Raw genomic sequence first — 13,748 nt, 5'->3', positions numbered from 1 at the left:
ACCCAGTGCAGTGCTGAAGCACAGAGCCCTCGAACTCAGCAGCTCCATCTTTGGTTGAATGTTTGACTTCCTGACTAATAAGCCACAGTTAGTGAGGACTGGCATCAGGATTTCTTCCATGCTGTTCACCCAACTGGCCGCTGTCTGACTTTGTGGCAAAGCCTGTGGACAACAGCATCATCATGTTTGTGGGCAACCCCACCGTGATTGGCCTCATCACTGAGTGTGTTGACGTCGCTGTCTACTGGGGGAAAGTAAAAGACGTGACTGTGTGATGTCATGCCAGCTGCGACAGTACATAGGAGGAGCAGAGGCACCATCAATGGCTCCTCCATTCCTGTGTGCCCACATCTCTGACCGTCTGTCATCCTCACAAAGAGCTTTGGGACGGACACCACAATCCTAGTGAACTTGCACCATTGAGAGCATCCTAACCGGACGCATCACGGTGCGGTTTGGTAAGTCGACATGCCAGGATCCCAGACTCAGTCACTGGGGCTGACCTGACATGTGGTGCCACGAGAGAGGATTTGCCCCCTTCCTGATTTATTCATAACACTTAGATGGCAGGCAGTGTGACGTAGCGGTTAAGGTTGTGACACTGTGTGTGACACTTCACCTGCCTGGGCTCCGGTTACAAATGAAAAACAAACCAAACCAAAGATTATATCTGAGATGTTATAAGTCGCCTGGCATAAGAGTGTCAGGCAAATAAAACATAAAAAACCAAATGAAGGTATGAATTGATGCGTCTGGAGATCAGACAACCTGAGTGAACACAAAATGCAGCTATTGAATGCTCGTTTGGTTTATTGCAGAACACCTGTAACTTCCATGTGAAAAAGTAATTGCCCCCCCCCCTTAGCAGCAACAACTGGAATCAAACCTTCCAGTAGCAGATCATCAGACTTCGGCATCGCTGTGGAGGCATTTGGGCGTTGGAGGGTCTTCAACCACAAACTGTCCATTTAAGGTCCTGCCACAACATCTCCATGGGGTTCAAGTCAGGACCACCCCAAAACCTTCATTTTGTTTTGTTTTGTTTTTTCAGCTATTCAGAGGTGGTCTTGCTCTTGAACTTTAGATCACAGACTGATGGCCAGATGTTCTCCTTCAGTAATTTCTGAATTCTGCTTACCTCAGTTATGGCAAGTCTCCCAGGCCCAGAAGCAGCACCGCATCCCCACACCGCCACGCTGCCGTCTCCATGTCTGATGGTGGACTTGATGTTCATCTCCTAGGCAGATTTTCCCACCCCTCCAGGTTTTCTCCATTTGGAGATGATGGAGTCTTGGGGTTTTAGAGAGGGCTTTGTAACCCTTTCCTGACTGATAGCTTTTTCAGTAACGTTCTTTCTCGGGTGGGACGGTGCTTGTGGAGACCTTTTAGCCAACTTCACATTGCCGGAAAGGTTTTATTGAAGTGATGTTTAGACCCAGTAGGGCTGGCAGCCATCAAGCTTGGGGGCATCTGGTCTCATTTATATTTGGTTCTCTGCTATGACTGAATGACTAAGGGGGCAATGACTTTTTCACATTGCTGACAAGTTGTTTTTTTCCCTTCAGTAAATCAGGTGATCATTTCAGAACTGTGCGTCCACTCTGGTTGTCTTTTGTATTCTACTAAATTTATTTGGAGATTGCAGAAACAAGTGAATTAGCAAGGAGAGAGGAAATCAGAAAGGGGGCAAATACTTTTTCACAACCCTGTGACTTCATACCAGCTACTCCAGCAGATGTCTGAGGAGGCCTGAGTCCATCATATCTGGTGCCAGCCTTACAGCTCATCTCATGTCGTCACTTGTGGTAGACGCTACTCACCAACGCTCTGCCCACTTCAGGGGCAGCTGGGCCCATAGTGTCAACCTGCTCTTATCTGCCCTGCTCTGTGCTGTGCCCACCTGCTGCTTTGTGCCCCCCATTCAGGAGATTCTGTATGGGTGCACAGCTCGGGTTACACTCAGCATGTCACGCCATTCTTCTGCCACTCTACTAATTTATTTGATGTCATCTGATTGTCTGTATAGAATTCCCTGCCCTCACCATGCCCCCCACAGCCCTGGCACAAGCATTTCACCATGGAGACATCACTGCCTCTGAGCATGTTGATGCTATGGCAATTGCCACCTACTGCTCACCTCAGCTCAAGTTCTTAGTGGTGACACATCGGCCATTTTATCTGCCATTGTTGTTGTAAAGCGTGAGTGCCAGCGAGGAGCTAATAGAGCTCCATGGCATCATCAGACAGTGGGAAATGGCCCACCTGACAGCTTTTTTATGATTGCTGGCAATTTCAACCATGCCAACTCTAAAACTGAAGGGTAAGGACTTTACCAGCATATGAACTTTGCCAACGGGGAGAGAAGACGCTCAGCCTTTTCCTACACAAACATTAAAGATTCTCAGACCACCCGTGTGTCACACAGCTCACTGCTGAAACGATCCAGGCCAGCGCAAAGAGCCACCGGAGTCTGACCAGTATGTTCAGAGAGGCCGCCACCTGTGCCCTGCATATCACGGGGCGACTGCTGACCCTGTGGCTGGGCGCCTCCTGTAGGAAAGCATATGGAGGATGTGACTGTCATTACACGTGCCAGCCAGAAGCCATGTGCTCCACTGAGACGCTGCCATCAGATCAGGACATGAGTGGGGGGCTCTTCTAGTCCATCAACATGCACAGAAGACTCAAAGGATCCTAAGTGCCCGCCTGTGGCAGGGCATCAGGGCCTTCATGGGTTTTCAAATCTCACCTCCCTGACGTGCTCAGTAACGTCTACGGCCGCCTCAGGGCTCAGAACACACTCCGCCGGGGGACAGGCGCGCCATCCGGACCACCCTACCGAGGTGAGGCGGACGCTTTCCAGAGTCAATTCACATTCCTGGGTGTGTGTGTGCGTGCGTAGGGACAGTGCTGACCAACTGGCTGAAGTCCTCACAGACACCTTTAAGAGCTCCCTGACTGAAGCTGTGCAAACATCATAATAATATCAGCTGTCCATGATACAGACACGTCATGAAGCGTCACATTCATCATATGATTTAGAACATTAGGACCACCTGGACGAGAGCAGGCCATTCAGCCCCACAAAGCTCGCCGGTCCTGCCCACTTCATTCTTCTAAAATGACACCCAGTTGAGTTCTGAAAGCCCCTGACGTCTGACTGTCCACCACACTACTTGGTCTCTTATTCCGAGTGTCTGTCGTTCTTTGTGTGAAGAAAAACTTCCTGATGTTTGTGTGAAATTCACCCTTCACAAGTTTCCAGCTGTGCCCCCCGTGATCTTGATGAACTCATTTTAAAGTCACCGTCTCGATCCACTGGACTGACTCCCTTCATCATGTTAAACCCTTCAGTCAGGTCTCCTCTTCATCACTCTAAAGGCTCAGCTCTTTTAATCTTTCCTCATAACTCACCCCCTGTAGCCCCCCATAATCAGCCTCGTCGCTCTTCTCTGGACCTTCTCTTGTGCTGCTGTGTCTTTATGGAGACTCCAGATGAGGCCTCACCAGTGTGTTATAAAGACTTGAGCAGAACCTCCTGTGACTTGCACTCCACACATCAAGGCGCTATATAACCTGACACTCTGTGAGTCGTCTTAATGGCTTCTCAACACAATGCAATACAATTTATGTTAGTGCCGCGGTGGGCTTTAACAGACCCTGCCTTTTGACAGCCCAGCCTTGACGCTCTAACAAGGCAAGGAGAAAAAAAAAACCCTAGTAGGGAAACAAATGGAAGAAACCTGGGAAAGGCAGTTCAGAGAGAGACCCCCATACCAGGCAGGTCGAGTGTGCAGTGGGGGTCAAAAAAAAGGAGGGTCAATACAACACAACACACAGAGCAGGACACAAGTCATCCTCAATACAATAGAAATATTACAAGGACAGAGCAGAAGTCAACAGGAGGTGATATCCCATAATATGCTTTGTTCAGAGAGTTCTGGAGACCTCGGCCTTCAAGCTGCTACCCCCATTGGCCAATGCACAGTTGAGTCAGTGGTGGGCCAGCCAATCCGATGAAAGGACCCCACTACATGACGACTCCGGTGATCCTCCATCAGAGGTAACTTTACTTTAGGCGGGCAGAACAACTTGGCAGGTGGGCACTGGCACCAAGTGCCAGGCAGGTGGGCAGTGGCACTAAGTGCCACATTTGAGTACCGAGAAGTGAAACAGAATAGGTGACGGTTAGTGACAAATTCTAACTGTCATGTGACTAATGACCAATAACAGAGATGCAGTCTGCACAGTTAATCAGCAGCTCTAGTCAGGGTGTGCTGAACTGAAGTGGTGAGTCATGTGACTGAAGGGGCATCTCTTCTGGTAGCTGGCAGACCAGTTCACAGTTTAGGGGGTCCTGTAATTACAAGCTCAACCTCCCACTGTTAGTTTATTAATTCTTGGAATCCTAAGCAGGCCGGCATCTTGAGAGGAGCTAGCAGCTCTTTAGAGTCCTGTCTTAGCGCTCGTCTCTGTGTTATTACTGACTGCCGGACACGATGTTAATATTTATATTAATGGTGGTGGAGTTTATGTTCCAGAGGAATGACGCGCTCGCCCTCAGAAGTATAAAGTAGTCGTCTGAGTCGCCCAGCTAAGACCTTCTCTATTAGCCAAGAAGCTTTGTGTGCCCACTGGGCATGGCGGCTCGCGGCCTCGCAGCAAATATGGAGAGACGTTTATTACATCAGCATGACAGTTCATCCTGATTAGGTTTTTTACTACTACTTACATTCAGTTTGCCACCATTACTATAAGTGCTGCCTTCTCCCAGTATGTGGATTGTAACACCTGGGGAAACAGGACTATCGACTTACTGTATGCCAACGTTAAAGACACATACAGCGCCACCCTGCAGATCATAACCTGGTTCTGCTTCAGCCTCACTACAAACCAAGAGTGAAGGCGCTACCTACAACCACACGTCATTCAGGAGGTGGTCCTCTAAAGCAGAGCAGGCCCTGAGAGACTGGAACTACAGACTGGGATATCCTGCTGGGATCACATAGTGAGGACACTGAAGAGGTCGTTGACTGCACTACTGATGACATCAACGTCTGGATGGACATTGGAGTTCCAGTAAGACCAGTAGGCTGCTATGCTAACAACAAGCCATGGATTACAAGTGACATCAAAGACCTTTTGAACCAGAAGAAAACGGCTTTTAAAGGCGGTGACCAACATGAGCTCAAGCGCATGCAGAAGGAACTCCGAGTCCAGCATAGGGTGGTGAAGGAGCAGTACAGGAGAAAACTGGAGCAGAAGTTGCAGAATAACAGCATGAAGGAAGTGTGGGATGGGATGAAGATCATCACTGGCTGCAGCTCGAAGCAGGGTGCCACCATCGAGAGAGACGTGGAGAGAGCAAACCAAATGAACAACTTCTTTAACAGGTTTGACCACCCTAACCCACTCTCACCTCGGAGTACTGCACCCCCCAACCATCCTTCTGCTGATACCAGCATAGGTGAGACATCCCCACCCACAATTACAGCAGCCCAGGTGAGCAGAGAGCTGAGGAGACTTAATGCCAGCAAAGCAGCGGGTCCAGATGGAGTATCACCATGACTGCTGAAGGCCTGTGTGCTGGAGCTCGGAAGTCCTCTACAGCGCATCTTCAACCTGAGCCTGGAACAGGGGAGAGTCCTGAGGCTTTGGAAAACATCTTGTATCACTCCTGTCCCAAAGGTATCACGTCCTAGTGAGCAGAATGACTTCCGGCCTGTCGCTCTGACGTCACATGTGATGAAGACCATGGAGCGGCGGCTGCTGCTTCACCACCTGAGGCCACAGGTCTGCCATGCCCTCGACCCTCTGCAGTTCACATACCAGGAGAAGGTGGGAGCGGAGGATGCCATCATCTACATGCTTCATCGATCCCTCTCCACTTGGACAGAGGCAGTGGTGCTGTAAGAATTGTGTTTCAGAACTTCTCTAGCGCCTTCAACACCATCCAACCTCTGCTCCTTAGGGACAAGCTGACAGAGATGGCAGTAGATTCACACCTGGTGCCATGGATCATAGACTATCTTACAGACAGACCTCAGTACGTGCGTCTCGGGAACTGCAGGTCTGACATTGTGCTCAGCAGTACAGGAGCGCCGCAGTGGACTGGACTTTCTCCGGTCCTGTTCAGCCAACATACATCAGACTTCTAATACAACTAGGAGTCCTGCCACGTGCAAAGGTTCACTGACGACACTGCTATGGTGGGCTGCATCAGGAGTGGGCAGGAAGAGGAGTACAGGAACCTAATCAAGGACTTTGTTAAATGGTGCGACTCAAACCACCTACACCTGAACACCAGCAAAACCAAGGAGCTGGTGGTGGATTTTAGGAGGCCCAGACCCCTCATGGACTCTGTGATCATCAGAGGTGACAGTGCAGAGGGTGCAGACCTATAAATACCTGGGAGTGCAGCTGGATGATAAACTGGACTGGACTGCCAATACTGATGATCTGTGCAAGAGAGGACAGAGCCGACTATACTTCATTAGAAGGCTGGCGTCCTTCAACATCTGCAATAAGATACTTCAGATGTTCTATCAGACAGTTGTGGTTATGGCGCTCTCTTCTACGCGGTGGTGTGCTGGGGAGGCAGCATAAAGAGGAGGGACAAACTGGTGAGGAAGGCAGGCTCTATTGTAGGCACGGAGCTGGACAGTTTGACATCCGTGGCAGAGCGATGGGCACTGAGCGGGCAACTGTCAATCATGGAGAATCCACTGAACAGGATCATCTCCAGACAGAGGAGCAGCTTCAGAGACAGACTGCTGTCACCATCCTGCTGCACTGACAGACTGAGGAGACCCCACACTATGCGACTCAGGGGGTAAACGTTAACATTACATAAAGTTATTGTCTGTTAGACCTGCATTGTCATCACTCTTTAATTTAATATTGTTCTTATCAGTATCTATCTATCTATCTATCTATCATATAGTGCCTTTCACTCTATCTATCTATCTATCTATCTATCTATCTATTTTATAGTGCCTTTCACTCTATCTATCTACTGTATCTATCTGTCTGTCTGTGTTATACTTCACGCTCAGAACACGTGCATGCCCACATCATGGCTGCCACGCGTTCCCAGCGTTCATTTCACGCGTCCTCTGAGCAGGTCCTCACAAATTAACGTGCCGCGTGCGTGACTGGCAGTACCAACAATAAGTCTCTTTGTGGTGTGACGTCAGAGTCTCTGTTTACTACCCACATGTGACAGAAAGCCGAGTCTTGCGGATCCTACGAGATCGGTGTGCGCACTTCAATGTTTGACGAACTGCTCGATGTGGCGAAGCGAAATGCCGACATACCGATGCATTCGTGGTGCTTTTATATTAAAGCTTCACATATTCCCGATCGTAATGAGACGACACATTTTAAAGGTCTCACATACCGTCTTCTGTGCCATCTTTTTTTCTAGGGCTTCCTCCGGTTGCCAGCAGTAAATCGCCCATTAAATGTCTGATATTCCAGCTCTCTGCACATTTGGAATCCTTACATTTATACTTGATGTCACTCTCATGATGAAATGCATTAAAGTATGTATGTGACATTTTACAGATAAATCGTTAATTTCACAATTGCACACAAGGGGGTGACACGGTGGCAGAGCGGTAGCACTGCTGTCTCACAGGGAGTCACATCGCTGGTATTCCCTGCCTGGAGTTTCCACACTGGGCTCCAGTGTCCTTCCAAAGATGTGCAGATTTGGTGACACTAAAATGACACCAGTGTGTGTGAGTGCTCGTGTTCACCTTGCGATGAGCTGGTGCCTCGTTTCTGCCCAGTGCCCAGTGCTTGGTGAAATGGACACTTCCCTGGACTGATGGATTTAATCCTTAAACTTCCTTTTCAGAGATATTGCAGTGAGGCGTCATCAGAGTTTAATTCACAACACAGCGATGATATCTCGCACTGCCACCTGCTGGACTCCTCCAGATTTCCGTGAAGTGCGCACGCGAGTTTAAACAGTACAACGCTTACGTAGCAGGAGCGTCCCCTGCAGCATGCGTGGCGTCACGTGAACTATAACCCCGGCCTAACAGGACATTTAGCACAAAAGTGTACCGCAAACACGGGGGTGGGGGCGTGGAAAGTGGGTGGAGTCAAAAGAGACGCCGCTGATTGTCTCGGGTCACTGAGTCGGGTCCGAGGCCTAATACTGTCCTGACTGCAGCGGCTCTCTATCGGCCCAGTTGACATGTGTCCACACCCCATTAGGGTTTTGGGGGTGGTTGGCCCAATGCCAGGGGTGTCCAACTCCCTCCCGTCCTGGTGGGCCGCGGTGGCTGCAGGTTTTCATTCTAACCATCTTCTTAATCGGTTTTCACGGCTCATGAACTCCTTTCCCCTTCCTTTTAATTGCCCTGTTTTTAAGACTTCAGCCCTCTGAATTGATTCGTCTCTTGAAACGAGCTGAGAGACGACCATCCAAACTCCAACCAGTTTCTCAATGAGAAGCCATCATTGAATATCAGGGCTTGTTGCTGCTCTCGTTCTGCCACAGCAGGCTGTTGATTTCCTCAAGATGTTCTGGTGGCCTGAGCAGACCGACATGACTGAGACCCTCGCCTTTCCTTATTTTCAGGATAGCTGGTCACGTGCCAGTTTGTTTTTGGTCTCATTAAGGAAAAAGAAACAACTCTGGGGTTCAAGTCTGCACGTCAATTAAAACGAAGGCAAGTGAATCAGCAGCGAAAACGGCTCACTAATTAAGAAGATGGTTAGAATGAAGACTTGTGGACCACTGTGGCCCACCAGGACCGGAGGGAGCTGGATACCCGTGTCCTATGCCTTCCACACGGGACTGTCTCACCTGAGCATCAGGGACGCGTACGTCAGAATTCCATTTGTTCATTTCGGCTCGGCGTTCTGCCCCGGCGCTCTCTGCTGAGTGACCGCAGTCAGGACCAGGGAGATGCGGTCAGCAGGGGAGGCAGAGCCTCACCTGTCACCATGAAAAGTACAAAAAAATGGTAACGTAAAATAAATGTGCCTTCTGCTCTGTGCGATTCCAATTATTGTGGTCATTTTAAAGTCAAAATCGCTGCCCTGGCACACTTCCTGTTCAAATATAAGAGAGAAGTGGCGTAATGACGAGCCTCACCTCCCCGGGACTGCGCTGCGTTGATGGCTGCGATTGGCGCGTGGCTGCTGCTGTCTCTCTGTATGTCGCCAGTATAAGGTGTGCAGACACGTTTATTACACACCCTGACTTTCCACAGTCTGCCGACTATCGTTAATGAATGTGTGTGACGTATTTAGTCTCACTGATTGGACATTAAACCGCAGTGAGAAGGCACAGGGTGAGGCGGACAGTACGGTGCCGACCTGAAGGGGGCGCTGTGAGCTCAACAGCTGCTCATTGCTGCTGTTCTTCTGCGCAGAGGCGTCAATAAGTCAGCGACGTCAGAAAGTCACCTGCACTGCAGCGGCCCGTTTGGTTGTAGTTTTTGTTCCAGATGACAACCAAAATGGAAGATTAAGATTTCTAAGACTAAAGGAAAATAAGGAGGACTTTTATAAGAAAATGACGGAGATTTTCGTGGAGGAGGTCAGGCGTATGGACTTCATTTACAAATAAAGGTAAACATCAACAACAACAACAACATTGATTTCGGTCGCACATTTTCATACAAACAATGAGCTCAAAGTGCGTTACATGATGAAGAAAAGAGAGAAGAAAAAGACAAAATAAGAATTAAAATCAGAGAACACTAGTTAACATCAAACAAGACTAAGGTGGTCCGATGGACAGGGAGGACAGAAAAAACAAAAACAAAAAAAAAATCTGCAGGGGGTCCGAGGCCACGAGACCACCCAGCCCCCTCTGGACATTCTACTCAACATAAATGACAGTCCTCAGGGTATTCAGGGTCCTCTTGGAGGGACTCAATGATGACGGTCACGTGGACTTCTGGCCTGTAATCCATCAATGGAGGGACATCACGGTGCTTTGATCAGGTGGTGGGGGTGCAGGTCACCACCACAGAAAACCGGGAATAGAACAGAAGAGAGAGTTGGGGGCAGCATGGAGTGTGGAGCAAACACCATGAATAGTAAAGATAAGAGCATCAGGATTCAATTAAAGTGAAGTTATGAGAAGGCCATGTCACAGTAATGAGTTCTCAGCCGTGTGCTCCACCGTATCAGCCTGGCGAATTCCAGGCCGCCTGCCCGCCTCACCACTTCTGTTAAGTTTAACTCTTGGAATTCTAAGCAGACCCTCATTTGAAGATCTAAGGTTACGATTTGGAGTGGACGGTGACAGACAGGATGGAGCAGATGATTGAAGGCTTTGTGAGCCATCGGCAGGATTTTAAAGTCAGTTGTTCTAAATGGCACCGGTGACCAGTGTAGTGACATCAGAACTGGGGTGATGTGCTGGGATTCTCTTTTTCTACTTCAGATTCTGGCAGCTCCATTCTGCACACATTGCAGTCTATTTATGTCTTTTTTGGGTGGTCCTGCGAGGAGTGCGTTACAGTAATCTAGTCGACTGAACACAAACGCGTGAACTCATTTCTCAGCATCTTGCAGTGTTATAAGAGGTCTAACTTTACTTATGTTTCTTAAGTGATAAAATGCTGTCCTAGTGGTCTGATGAATATGTGACTTAAAATTCAGATTACAGTCAACGGTTACCCTGAATTCTTTAACTCCGTCTTGACTTTTAATCCTAATGTATTCAGTTTATTTCTAATAGCCTCATTGTATCCATTATTGCTGATCACTAAGATTTCAGTTCTCTCTTTATTTAGTTTGAGAAAATTACTGTTCATCCATTCTGAGATACAAGTCAGACATTCTGTTAGTGAATCAAGAGAGTCGGGGTCATCAGGTGCCATTGATAAGTACAGCTGTGTGTCATCAGCAGAGCTCTGGTAGCTCACGTTGTAACCTGAAATAATCTGACCTAACGGAGGCATGTAGATTGAGAAGAGCAGCAGAGCCAGGATAGAGCCTTGTGGACCACCATATGGAATATCAGGGGTCTTTGAAGTATAATTACCACAACTCACAAAGATCTTTCTTCCTGCCAGGTCGGATTCAAACCAATTTAAGACCCTGCCGGAGAGGCCCACCCATTGACTGAGGCGATTTCTAACAATGTTGTGATCAATGGTGTCAAAGGCGGCACTCGGATCTCAGAGGAGGACAACAGATAGACGGCCTCTGTCTGCGTTCTGAAACCCGACTGAAACTTATCAGCAACAGCAGGTTTGTCAAGGTGGTCAGTTAGCTGCATGATCTCTAGGACTGCACTTAAAGGCCATAAAGAAAAAACAAGCCAATGTTTACAAACTTCATCTTGACCTTAAATGAAATATTCTTTTGAACTGTCGATATTAAAATTGATTAAAGCATCAGAATTTAAAAGATTTTAAAAACAAATAAATATTTCAATTAAGGCCCAAAGTAATTCTGTTGTTTTGTACACCTCTCTACTGTCGTTTGTATTGAATGAGTTTGAATTGTGGAACTGCAGCGGCAAACCTAGAACACGTGGAGGAGCAAACGCGCTGTCTCTCTCTCTCTCTCTCTCTCTCTCTCTCTCTCTCTCTCTCCTCTCTCTCTCTCTCTCTCTCTCTCTCTCTCTCTCTTCTCTCTCTCTCTCTCTCTCTCTCTCTCTCTTTTCTCTCTCTTTCTCTCTCTCTCTCTCTCTTTCTCTCTCTCATTCACTCTCTCTCTCTCTCTCTCTCTTTCTCTCTCTCTTTCTCTCTCTCTCTCTTTTTCTCTCTCTCTCACTCTCTCATTCACTCTCTCTCTTTCTCTCTCTCTCTCTCTCTCTCTCCTCTCTCACTTGCCGTTCTTTCTTAGTCAGACCCGCGCCTCACCTGTCTCACACACACACACACCCAGTAGTCGGTGCGCAGGCTGCCAGTTGAATGAGCGACTCTTTGGGGTTCCTAGATTTGTAAATGTCACTCTGAAGGGGTCCCCAGCCATGAAGCTCACCGCACGTCGCTGGTCTGGACGTTATGGTAGGGAGGCGCCCATCAGAGTGCGTTGGCAGCAGGACATCAAACACCATCAGGCTGAGCCCACTATCGTTCACGCTGCTCACCCACGACTGCAACGCCCAGTCAGAGCCCGACGTCATCGTCACATTTGTGGAGGATGCGAGTGCCCCTAACAACGAGGATGACGATGAGGATGAAGACACGTGTCCCACAGAGAACATGTGGTGAGCTGCTGCAGTGCAGGTAATGTGCCTGTAAATGTCACGAAGACCAACGAGACGCCGGGCGATTGCTGAGCAGAGGGTCGTAGTCTTGGGGTGGACATGTCTGAGCCTAAGCCTCTCCAACAACGCCTTCGCTTTCTGCTCGTCGCGACAGAGGACATCCCGACATGCCACACTGCCAGGTGGTTTGGGCAGCACGTGGATGGGACAGCTGAGAGGGTCTGAGGGGTCTCGCTCTCTGATGACTGTCACCCGTCACAGGCAGCGTTAGGACCAGCAGAGCCATCGGCCTTGGGGACTCCTGTGTGTCACCCAGTGCTGTGTCCCTGTGACATTCACGCCCCACTCAGCCCTTTACTTTGCTTTGTGGTCGTGGCGCAGCATGGCGTGGTGTGGTGTGGCATGGCTTGGCATGGAGGGGTGTGGTACGGCGTGGCGTAGTGTGGCATGGTGCGGCGTGTTGCACCGGGGACTGTGAACAGCAAACTTTCATTCAGCCACACAGCCTACTGCATATGCGGAGGGTGACGACGTTAAAGTGGTGCAGGTCCTCAGCCAGCACATTTTGTCACTTACAAGGAGACCTTCATTGTGGAGTCGGCGAATTCCAACGAGACGCAGGTAGGAGAGCACAGGGACATCCCGGTCCTCCTAGTCCTGCTCTGCCAGCCCAGCCTGCCACTTTGATGCCACCGTCCAAGGCTGACTTCTGTCTGAAGTAGTAAGGGAGTAGAGAAGGCGACTCATCCTGAGCAGAGCAAGTGACAGATACGGAGCGCCGAGTGTTCAATGACGGGTCCAGTCGGTGGGCAGCATTCTCGGGTGCCAAGTAACGGATCACACTGAGAGAGCGTGGACTTTAAGGGGACTTCAGATATGGACTATGGATTTTTCTGTAGTGTGACAACCAAACTGAGGACTGTCCACAAGCCCCCCACTCCCAGGTACCCTGCTGCCCTGAATGTCCAAGTGGATTATGGTGGCCAGGTCTCAGTGACATGGACTCCTTAGACAAACTCACCTGGCCAGACCTCGGTGTCCTCCTGCCGTGCAGATCTCAGCGTCCTGCCGCCGAGCCCCTGGGGTCTAATCGGTCAGACCTCGGCGTCCTCGTACTTCATGTCACATCTGATGTTCTGCTGGTGGCTCCTGGTGTTCAGCAGCTGGAGCTCTCGTGTCGTAGTGCCTGGCAGTTTTACTTTTGTCAGCCTTTGGGGTCTTCATAACCCCTTGGTGTTTGGAGGTCTGGTGGTCTTATGTGGTCAGACGTTGGCTTTCCAGGCCCACTCAGATCTCACGGACTTTCTGCTTTAACCCTCAACCCCCATGAAGGCAGATCCACACTTTATTGACAAAGCAGGAGGCACAGCGTTGTGAAAAAGTATTGGTCCCCGTCCTGATAGCCCCCATTTATGCAAATTTGTCACAATAAATGGCTTTAGAGAAAATGTCATAGCAGGTAGCAGGAACCTGAGGAAGCACAGGCCGCCATTTCCAAACTGCTACTTAACATACCGAAGTAATAAAGTTGTGTGACGCCTCCACTGCCTGTGTG

This window comes from Polypterus senegalus, chromosome 17, assembly GCF_016835505.1.
Source record: "Polypterus senegalus isolate Bchr_013 chromosome 17, ASM1683550v1, whole genome shotgun sequence".
Classification (NCBI taxonomy): Eukaryota; Metazoa; Chordata; class Cladistia; order Polypteriformes; family Polypteridae; genus Polypterus; species Polypterus senegalus.
This window is presented reverse-complemented; position numbering follows the sequence as displayed.